The sequence below is a fragment of the Mytilus galloprovincialis genome, chromosome 6 (assembly GCF_965363235.1).
Source record: "Mytilus galloprovincialis chromosome 6, xbMytGall1.hap1.1, whole genome shotgun sequence".
Taxonomy (NCBI): domain Eukaryota; kingdom Metazoa; phylum Mollusca; class Bivalvia; order Mytilida; family Mytilidae; genus Mytilus; species Mytilus galloprovincialis.
In genome coordinates, this window is record NC_134843.1 from 101,322,245 (window position 1) to 101,334,494 (window position 12,250).

Below are 12,250 nucleotides of genomic sequence, written 5' to 3' on the forward strand. Positions count from 1 at the left end.
AATATTGGTCCGATTTGTCCACGATCTTAAATGTACTGTCAAGCTCATTCGTACAGGAATGAACTGAGTTAATGGTTGAATGTTTGGCCTCCATAGTGCTAACAAATAAAGTTGGATTGGCCCCATATGTAATCTTCCCATGGGTATTAGGTAAATGCATGAAGCCATCAGACCTAGTAATTTTAGAAATACTACTGCTTGAAACTGTTGACTGTTTAGTAATGCATGTATTATTTCCAAAATACTTTGAAATCTTGTCTCTGTTGGTGTTACTATCCCTTTCTCTAGATTGAAAAGGGCTCCCAAGTATTCTATATGTTGGGTTGGTATTAAGTTTGACTTTAGCTGATTTACTATAAGTATCAAATCTTGAACTAGACGGAGTACAAAATGTATTTGCTTTACAAGAGCTGTTCTGTCTGAATTGCTGATCAGCCAATCGTCTAGATACATGAATATCTGAATCATTAACTTTCGTAGGTATGCTGCTAATACAGCCATGATCTTTGTGAACACTCTTGGGGCAGATTTGAGTCCGAATGGCATTGCTCGAAATTGGTAGCTGTGACCTAGAAATCGGAATCTCAGGAATTGTTTGTAATCTGTGTGAATTGGGATATGAAAATATGCATCTGCTAAATCCAAAATTACTGCATAGTCTCCCTTTTTTAAAGCTTTCATAATTGAACGGAGTGTTTCCATCTTGACATGATGAGGCACTACTATTTGGTTTAGAGGTTTCAGATTGAGAATCGGTCGCAGACCTCCTTGTCGTTTTGGAACTACGAAAACTGTGCTGTAATAACCCAAGTTTTCTTGCCCAACAGGAACATGTTCTATAACATTTTTTTCTAATAAAACACTTATTTCTGTTAAAATTACCGACTCGTGAATACCATATCTTGGAACACTTGTCTCTTTTATGTTTAAACATGGATGACTCATAAACTCCAGTTTTAGTCCTTCCAGTAAAGTTTCTAAAACCCATTGGTCTCCTGTGATCTTTGTCCACTTCCTGTGAAACATTAGCAAACGTGCCCCTACCTGGGGACTTATATTTACAGTTTGTACAAGGTTCTTTGAACTTATTTCCTTGTAGCTGGGAAACCCTTTGGGCTTCCAGCTGCTTTCCGAAAAAACTTTCCTTTCCTTGAAAAATTTCCTGGACGAAAATTATCTTTGTTGGAGTAAGTGTTAGTTCTGACAAATTTAGCTCCACTTTCAGAATTTTCAGAATAGTCACCTTATTTCCTCTTTCTGTTAAAGTCATTTACCGGAGTGCGATCATCTCTAGACTTGTTAAAGTTCTTGTTATAACTACCAGTATTATTATAAACATTCTGGGTTTCTCTAGCATCCCGTAAATTTTCTGCTGATGTATGCAGTGTGTCAAAGTATTTTTCATTAAAAAGTTGACTGCCAAAAACGGGCAACTTTAACAACTTCTTTTCTGTCGAGCTCTGATTCCTTTCACGGATTTAGCTATACTTGTTGGACCTTTTGGATTATAGCTCTTCATCTTTTATATAAGCTTTGGATTTTAAATATTTTGACCACGAGCATCACTGAAGAGACATGTATTGTCGAAATGCGCATCTGGTGCAAGAAAATTGATACCGTTAATTTTATGACTAATGAAGTTAACATTTTTCAGAAAAAGCTTTCTTCTACTTAATACTGAATTAATTAATGATTCTGCCTATAAATCAGCCATACTTCTATAGCAATTAATTAATGCTTTACGTCCTTCAATTCTATCATCTTCACAAGTTGCCTCATCCAAAAAGGCATAAATCATAGTACCATATGAAACTGCTCTTACAAGTGCCCTGGCAGAATTGTCCATACGACGAAAATCATTATCTAGTTTTCTGTGAAAAGGTGGAATATTAACTCCAGATTTAAAAGAATTGCCTGTATGACCAATAGGTAGTCCTTCCTCAATATTGTCATCTACCTTAGGAGGAATACAGAAAGCATTAAAATCATCTTTCTTAACCATGAAAGCCTTATCATCCCTTCCACGAACAGCTCTGTTTTTCAAATGTCCAGAGATAGCTTCCTTTTCTACAGATTTTACCATGTCAATAATTGTTTCTTCCTAAGGTAATTTAATTGCTGATTTTTTATCTTCTTGTCAGGTTTTAGTCTTGCCGAAACAAAAGAAGGACATTCCTGATGAATCTCTGAAGCTTCAGGCTCTATATTTAGAACAGTTGCCATTTTATTAATAAAAGAAATCCACTCAATTGGATCAGAAGCACCAAGTGCCCCTTGTGGTACTTCCATTGGGGTGCATGTATACATTTGACTAGATCGTGGCGATGCAGACCCATCAATCTTTTCTTCTGGATCAAGATAAGAAACTTGATCTTGATCAACATTTGTCATTAAAGACATCTGATCGTCATAGCTTTTGAATTTGTCAAAATGTGGCCTTTGGTTTTGCAAAGTTACAGAACTAGGCTTTTCAGGAGGTTGAACTTCAAGAACATTAGCATTGATATCAATCAATTTCTGTTTGAATAAGTTTTGTATTTGTAATTGTACCTGTTCTTGTACAATGGCCGAAATATCGACCATACAAGTGATGTTGTCAGGTGTATTTTCAGTGACAGTGTCGTAATTTGAAGCTCCGACTGCCGCCTCCACAGATGGACTTATGTCTTTGAAATCTGTCTACACAGACGGGTTGAGACAGTTCTGAACACTTTTTTCAATCATCTTCATGACCAAACTCCAAAGCTCCTTTGACCAATTTTTGTAAATTTTGCATGGGCATGACTCGTTACAAATACGATGTTTGTAACATTCATCGTGCTCATCCAGAGTATTCATCCTGTCCGGACACCTTACACACTTCTTAAACTTATCTTCCTGTTTTTCCATCTTAGATACAACTTCTTATAATCCAAATAAACGTACAGGGAAAGCAGCGCATGTGTTTTAATGGCTGCCGCCGAGAGAAACTGAAGAGTTACGCAATGGAGAGTACTGGAGGTGTTACCGTACTTATATTAAAAAACTCGACTATATTAAGCTATATTGCAATGTTTTTACAACATTTTCCTCGGAAAACTCCTGTACAAAGTCTGTTTATGTCAGCTTTTAATTTAGCTTAGAGGTGAAAAATGTTTTTTCACTATTCTAAGTTTTATTCCGTTTTCAATCAAAAAAGCTTCTCCAGTATTCAATTATTTTAAAATACATTTATCGTTTTATTTATTTTTCATACACCATTACTTTTTGATTAAGTTACAGCCTGTGATAAAGCAAAGTAAATGACATTATTAAATTTTTTAGTTAAATCACTGGGAAGTGAGGGTAAATTGGATATATAGAGACTAATATTTCGTTTGGATCCCTTCACCAGTAATTACCTGAGCAGGAGTATCTCCGAGACCTTTAGATGGGCTGCCTTCACCAGTTATTATCTTAGTAGGAGTACCTCCAAGGTCATTAGACTGGCTCCCTTTACCAGTTGTTATCTTAGTAGGATTACCTCCAAGATCATTAGACTGGCTCCCTTCACCAGATATTATCTCATTAGGAGTACCTCCAAGATCATTAGAAAGGATCCCTTTACAAGTTATTACCTAAGCAGGAGTATCTCCAAGAGAATTAGAAAGGATCACTATACCAGTAATAACCTGAGCAGGAGTATCTCCGAGACCACTAGATGGACTCCCTTCACCAGTTATTATCTTAGTAGGAGTGCCTCCAAGATCATTAGACTGGATCCCTTTACCAGTTATTATGTTAGTAGGGTTACCTCCAAGATCATTAGACTGGATCCCTTTACCAGTTATTATCTTAGTAGGAGTACCTCCAAGATCATTAGACTGGATCCCTTTACCAGTTATTAGCTTAGTAGGAGTACCTCCAAGATCATTAGACTGGATCCAATTACCAGTTATTATCGTAGTAGGAGTACCTCCAAGATAATTAAACTGGATCCCTTTACCAGTTATTATCTTAGTAGGAGTACCTCCAAGATCATTAGACTGGCTCCATTTACCAGGTATTATCTTAGTAGGAGTACCTCCAAGGTCATTAGACTGGCTCCATTCACCAGTTATTATCTTAGTAGGAACACTGAGTTGCAACAAAAACAAACGCCAACATACATAGAAATGAACTATTTGATGACAACTGCCATATTTGGACTTGGTACTCGCCTTTTTGAGAAACAAATGTGGGTTGAAAATGGCTCGCCAAACCTTCCGCTTTATGACAATATTAAATATTTTGCTAAAACACTTTATGACAGATTAACAGCCCAAAGAGGGACGAAAGATACAAAAGGGACAGTCAAACTCATAAACACATGCAAACTCATTCATAACAGAGAAGCGCGTAAACATATTATAAAAATGCGGACTCAACATACAAACAGCAGAATATTAACGAACTTATTCAACCAAGGACAAACACCACATGATATCAAAATCAGTGACGCGCTTAGGTAACGCACATGTAATCTCGAAATTTATACAATTATTTTCACAATACCATTCCAAACTCCAAACAATCATCATGACAATGATGTTATGGGAAGACACTTTTATAATTATTTGCACTACAAACGAGATGACATAACATATCATACAACCGAAACCATAACAGAAACTGGGATTTTTGTGGGTAAAATCCTTGTTCATGAAATATTTACACTTACCTGCCTCCTTAACTAATTGCAATTTCCCTCTACTTCCCCATACGTTTGTCGAGTTTTTTTTTAATATAAATACATTAACACCTCCAGTTATCTCCCTTGTGTAACTCTTCAGTTTCTCGAGACCAATATTAAGTAATTCCTCGAGAGGGGAGGAGGGCGGGTGAGGCAGGTAAGTGTAAATATTTCATGAACAAGGTTTTTACCCACAAAAATCCCAGTTCACTTCAATATTTCCACTTACCTGCCTCCTTAACTAATTGCAAAAGAATTTGCAGCCCTACTAAAGGAGGTGGGAAAGGAATTAAACAAGGAATTAAAAAATTATATTCACCTATTTCTGTCTTCCTCTCTTGAAAGAATCCAAAATTGCTGACTTGGCAAAAATGGACTGGTGGTCTGGAACATCCTTCAAATAGAATGAAGTGAAAGTAGTTTCAGATGTCCAGTGAGCTGCTTTTAAAATTTCTTCAGCTGATACACCACAAAATAAAGCCCATGAAGTAGAGAGTCTTCTTGTATCATGTGCTCTTACTGTTTTTAAAGTGTCTTTATCTGCATTTTCATATGCATATCGCACTGTATTAACAATCCATCTTGCAATAGAATCCTTCAAAGCTTCTTTATGATGTTTTTTTTTGTAAGTAACAAACAGTCTGTTTGATTTCCTTATAGATTTTGTTCTGTTTATGTAAATCCTTAATGCACGGCAAGGGCATAGTTTCAAATCCTCAGAATCAGTTGCATAAGAATTAAATGAAGAAATGAATAATGGCTCCCAAGACCTATTCAAAGTCTGTGTTTTTGCAAGAAACTGCATATTTGGTAATAGTTTAATTCCATTTTTTTCAAATCTAAAATGTCCATCATCTAATGATAAGCTATGAATTTCACTAACTCTACTGGCTGATGCAAAGGCTACTAGAAAAGCTGTTTTGAATGTTAAAAACTTTAATTCAATTGAATCTAAAGGTTCAAAAGGATGTTTTGTAGCATCAATAAAACTAAAGGTAAATTCCAATTTGGGGTCAATTGACGAATTGTTGGATTCATATTAAATAATCCTTTAATCAATGATGCTAACTCAGAACTGTTTGAAATTTCTAATCCATTATTATGAATCAATGCTATGGCTGACTTGTAACCTGTAACAGTCTGTGGTTTGCATTTTCTTACAGTAGAAAGATATAACAAAAATTCTGCTACTTCTGGTATAGTTGAAGAAGTGGAATTGATATTTTGTTCTTTACACCAACTGTCATATATTCTGAGTCTTACATCATACACTGTTTTTTTCAGAAAATCCTGTTGACTTATGGCGCAATTTGATAATTTCCATGCCACAAGATTCAATGTTTCTGGACTCTGATGAAATATTTGTATTCGATTGTGAATTTGTGAAAGCAGATCTGGCAGAAGTGGTAGTTTTATTGGAATATCTATCAGTAGATCCAACATCTGAGGATACCAAGATTGTCTTGGCCACATTGGTGCTATTAGAAGAACAAGTGTTTTTTCTTCTCGAATCTTTTGTAATATCCGAGGAACAAGGATTGGAGGAGGAAATGCATATTCATACATGCCGCTCCGGTTTACAGTTAGAGCATCTACTGGAAATGCTGCTATGTCTGGAACCGGAGAGCAATAAACTGCTAACTTTTTGTTCTGAGCTGTTGCAAACAGATCTATACTTGGAGTTCCCAGTCTCTGAAATATCATATTTACTATCATATTGTTGAGTGTCCACTCTGTCATCTTGAAAAGATTTCCCCCCCTCGAAAGAGCATCTGTTAGTAGATCTATCTTTCCCGGAATGTGAACTGCACGGATAGTTACTTTGTTCTGAATACATCATTGGTAAAGGTCAAAAGTTAGGAAACACAGTTCTGGCGAATGGGTTCCGCCCTACTTGTTGATATAACTTATCACTGTTGTATTGTCCGACCTTATCAAAATATTCATGTCTTTCACGCACTGTACAGCTTCTTGAAGAGATAACTGTAAAGCCTTCAATTCCAACCAATTTATATGTTTTAGTTTATAAGACTTTGGCCATATACCTGATGTCTGCCAAGTTCCTAGATGAGCTCCCCATCCTAGTTCTGAGGCATCTGTGATCAATGTCAACTGAATTGTCGGCTCCTGTAAAGGCTTTCCTTTAAAAATATTGGTCCGATTTGTCCACCATCTTAAATGTACTGTCAAGCTCATTCGTACAGGAATGAACTGATTCAATGGTTGAATGTTTGGCCTCCATAGTGCTAACAAATAAAGTTGGATTGGCCCCATATGTAATCTTCCCATGGGTATTAGGTAAATGCATGAAGCCATCAGACCTAGTAATTTTAGAAATACTACTGCTTGAAACTGTTGACTGTTTAGTAATGCATGTATTATTTCCAAAATACTTTGAAATCTTGTCTCTGTTGGTGTTACTATCCCTTTCTCTAGATTGAAAAGGGCTCCCAAGTATTCTATATGTTGGGTTGGTATTAAGTTTGACTTTAGCTGATTTACTATAAGTATCAAATCTTGAACTAGACGGAGTACAAAATGTATTTGCTTTACAAGAGCTGTTCTGTCTGAATTGCTGATCAGCCAATCGTCTAGATACATGAATATCTGAATCATTAACTTTCGTAGGTATGCTGCTAATACAGCCATGGTCTTTGTGAACACTCTTGGGGCAGATTTGAGTCCGAATGGCATTGCTCGAAATTAAAAAGTGCCCTGGCAGAATTCTCCATGCGACGAAAATCATTATCTAATTTTCTGTGAAAAGGTGGAATATTAACTCCAGATTTAAAAGAATTGCCTTTATGACCAATAGGTAGTCTTTCCTCAATATTGTCATCTACCTTAGGAGGAATACAGAAGGCATTAAAATCATCTTTCTTAACCATGAAAGCCTTATCATCCCTTCCACGAACAGCTCTGTTTTTCAAATGTCCAGAGATAGCTTCCTTTTCTACAGATTTTACCATGTCAATAATTGTTTCTTCCTAAGGTAATTTAATTGCTGATTTTTTATCTTCTTGTCAGGTTTTAGTCTTGCCGAAACAAAAGAAGGACATTCCTGATGAATCTCTGAAGCTTCAGGCTCTATATTTAGAACAGTTGCCATTTTATTAATAAAAGAAATCCACTCAATTGGATCAGAAGCACCAAGTGCCCTTTTGTGGTACTTCCGTTGGGGTGCATGTATACATTTGACTAGATCGTGGCGATGCAGACCCATCAATCTTTTCTTCTGGATCAAGATAAGAAACTTGATCTTGATCAACATTTGTCATTAAAGACATCTGATCGTCATAGCTTTTGAATTTGTCAAAATGTGGCCTTTGGTTTTGCAAAGTTACAGAACTAGGCTTTCCAGGAGGTTGAACTTCAAGAACATTAGCATTGATATCTCTTTTTGAATAAGTTTTGTATTTGTAATTGTACCTGTTCTTGTACAAAGGCCGAAATATCGACCATACAAGTGATGTTGTCAGGTGTATTTTCAGTGACAGTGTCGTAATTTGAAGCTCCGACTGCCGCCTCCACAGGTGGACTTATGTCTTTGAAATCTGTCTACATAGACGGGTTGAGACAGTTTATTCAATTTAATTGTCTTCTGAACACTTTTTTCAATCATCTTCATGACCAAACTCCGATGCTCCTTTGACCAATTTTTGTAAATTTTGCATGGGAATGACTCATTACAAATACGATATTTGTAACATTCATCGAGCTCATCCAGAGTATTCATCCTGTCCGGACACCTTACACACTTCTTAAACTTATCTTCTTGTTTTTCCATCTTACGATACAACTTCTTATAATCCAAATAAACGTACAGGGAAAGCAGCGCATGTGCTTTAATGGCTGCCGCCGAGAGAAACTGAAGAGTTACGCAAGGGAAATAACTGGAGGTGTTACCGTACTTATATTAAAATACTCGACGAATGTATGGGGAGGGAAATTGCAATTAGTTAAGGAGGCAGGTAAGTGGAAATATTGAAGTGAACATCAAAAATTAATACACGAATGATGGAAGTACCAAAAATGGAGACACGTCGTACAGCAATGCAAATTCACATTCATATGCAATTTGATCGGTATAACTATAATTAAGTTGCATACATATAGAATGTTTTGCTATTAAGTTATATTACAATGTTTTTACAACATTTTACTCGGAAAACTCCTGTACAAAGTCAGTTTATGTCAGCTTTTAATTTAGCTTAGAGTTGGAAAATGTTTTTTCACTATTCTAAGTTTTATTCCGTTTTCAATCAAAAAAGCTTCTCCAGTATTCAATTATTTTAAAATACATTATTCGTTTTATTTATTTTTCATACACCATTACTTTTTGATTAAGTTACAGCCTGTGATAAAGCAAAGTAAATGACATTATTAAATGTTTTAGTTGACTGTTGGTTGCTAACTCAGGTTGCAAATATTTCATGGATGTTTAAAACGTGACCAAAAAAAAAAAAAGAAAAAAAAAGAGACCAATTAAACAATAAATACATAGCTAGATCCTGTAAAAGGTACCGTTCGGAAATCACTGGGAAGTGAGGGTAAATTGGATATATAGAGACTAATATTTCGTTTGGATCCCTTCACCAGTAATTACCTGAGCAGGAGTATCTCCGAGACCTTTAGATGGGCTCCCTTCACCAGTTATTATCTTAGTAGGAGTACCTCCAAGGTCATTAGACTGGCTCCCTTTACCAGTTATTATCTTAATAGGAATACCTCCAAGATCATTAGACTGGATCCCTTTACCAGTTATTATCTTAGTAGGATTACCTCCAAGATCATTAGACTGGCTCCCTTCACCAGATATTATCTTATTAGGAGTACCTCAAAGATCATTAGAAAGGATCCCTTTACCAGTTATTACCTTAGCAGGAGTATTTCCAACAGAATTAGAAAGGATCCCTATACCAGTAATTACCTGAGCAGGAGTATCTCCGAGACCACTAGATGAACTCCCTTCACCAGTTATTATCTTAGCAGGAGTGCCTCCAAGATCATTAGACTGGACCCCTTTACCAGATATTATCTTAGTAGGGGTACCTCCAAGATCATTAGACTGGATCCCTTTGCCCGTTATTATCTTAGTAGGAGTACCTCCAAGATCATAAGCCTGGATCCCTTTACCAGTTATTATCTTAGTAGGAGTACCTCCAAGATCATTAGACTGGATCCCTTTACCAGTTATTATCTTAGTAGGAGTACCTCCAAGATCATTAGACTGGATCCCTTTACCAGTTATTATCTTAGTAGGAGTACCTCCAAGATCATTTGACTGGATCCCTTTATCAGTTATTATCTTAGTAGGAGTACCTCCAAGGTCATTAGACTGGCTCCCTTTACCAGTTATTATCTTAGTAGGAGTACCTCCAAGATAATTAGACTGGATCCCTTTATCAGTTATTACCTTAGTAGGAGTACCTCCAAGATCATTAGACTGGCTCCCTTTATCAGTTATTACCTTAGCAGGAGTACCTCCAAGATCATTAGATTGGATCCCTTTACTAGTTATTAGCTTAGTAGGAGTACCTCCAAGATCATTAGACTGGATCCCTTTACCAATTATTATCTTAGTAGGATTACCTCCAAGATCATTAGACTGGATCCCTTTACCAGTTATTATCTTAGTAGGAGTACCTCCAAGATCATTAGACTGGATCCCTTTACCAGTTATTATCTTAGTAGGAGTACCTCCAAGATCATTAGACTGGAACCCTTTACCAGTTATTATCTTAGTATGAGTACCTCCAAGATCATTACACTGGATCCCTTTACCAGTTATTATCTTAGTATGAGTACCTCCAAGATCATTACACTGGATCCCTTTACCAGTTATTATCTTAGTAGGAGTACCTCCAAGGTCATTAGACTGGCTCCATTCACCAGTTATTATCTTAGTAGGAGTACCTCCAAGATCATTAGACTGGATCCCTTTACCAGTTATTATCTTAGTAGGATTACCTCCAAGATAATTAGACTTGATCCCTTTACCAGTTATTATCTTAGTAGGAGTACCTCCAAGATCATTAGACTGGATCCCTTTACCAGTTATTAACTTAGTAAGAATACCTCCAAGATCATTAGACTGGATCCCTTTACCAGTTATTATCTTAGTAGGATTACCTCCAAGATCATTAGACTGGATCCCTTTACCAGTTATTATCTTAGTAGGAGTACCTCCAAGATCATTAGACTGGATCCCTTTACCAGTTATTTTCTTAGTAGGAGTACCTCCAAGATCATTAGAAAGGATCCCTTTATCAGTTATTACCTTAGCAGGAGTTCCTTCAACACCACTCGACGGGCTCCCATTGCAATTTATAACATAAGAAGGAGTACCTCCAAGACAAATATACGGGCTCCCTTTCAAAATTATCAACTGAGTAGGACTATTTTTGGACCTTTTGGATTATAACTCTTCATCTTTTGTATAAGCTATGGTTTTTCAAATATGTAGGCCACGGGCATCACTGAAGAGACATGTATTGTCGAAATGCGCATCTGTTTCAGGAAAATTGGTACCGTTAATGTTACTACTACCAATGGGTCGATGCCTCCACTGTAGGACTGTAAGTCCCCGAGGTTACTACCAGCCCAGTAATACGATTTTTTTGTGTTACAAAATGTTAGAAAATTTAGAAAAAAGTTAAGGAATGTATCTCCCTCATGCAAAGCTCAGATCCCTTGACGGATTTGGCTATACTTTTTGGACCTTTTGGATTATAGCTCTTCATCTTTTATAAGCTTTGGTTTAAATATATTTAGGCCACGAGCATCACTAAAGAGACATGTATTGTCGAAATGAGCATCTAGAAAATTGATACCGTTACTATTATTAAAACCAGTAGACTAGCCCCCTTCACCAGTTATTATATGAGTAGGAGTTCATCCAAGATCATTCCAACACTCATTACCTTAGAAGGAGTATCTCCAAGACCACTCGACGGGCTCCCATTAATTCCTACCCGAGCCGGAGTAACTCCAAGACCACTCGACGGGCTCCCATTAATTCCTACCTGAGCAGGAGTATCTCCAAGACCACTCGACGGGGCTCCCATTAATTCTTATCTGAGCAGGAGTACATCCAAGACCACTCGACGGGCTCCCATTAATTCTTATCTGAGCAGGAGTACCTCCAAGACCACTCGACTGGATCCCTTTAATTCTTACCTGAGCAGGAGTACCTCCAAGACCACTCGACTGGATCCCATTAATTCTTACCTGAGCAGGAGTACCTCCAAGACCACTCGACGGGCTCCCATTAATTCTTACCTGAGCAGGAGTACCTCCAAGACCACTCGACTGGATCCCATTAATTCTTACCTGAGCAGGAGTACCTCCAAGACCACTCGACGGGCTCCCATTAATTCTTACCTGAGCAGGAGTACCTCCAAGACCACTCGACTGGATCCCATTAATTCTTACCTGAACAGAAGTACCTCCAAGACCACTCGACTGGATCCCATTAATTCTTACCTGAGCAGAAGTACCTCCAAGACCACTCGACTGGATCCCATTAATTCTTACCTGAGCAGGAGTACCTCCAAGACC

General features: G+C 37.2%; 1 protein-coding gene across 1 annotated transcript in view; it reads right to left on the reverse strand.

Moving 5' to 3' along the window:
• The window catches only part of LOC143081097 (sushi, nidogen and EGF-like domain-containing protein 1), a 55,382-nt gene that overhangs the window by 17,039 nt on the left and 26,093 nt on the right, over positions 1-12,250 (reverse strand). The gene's annotated exons all lie outside the window — the stretch shown is intronic.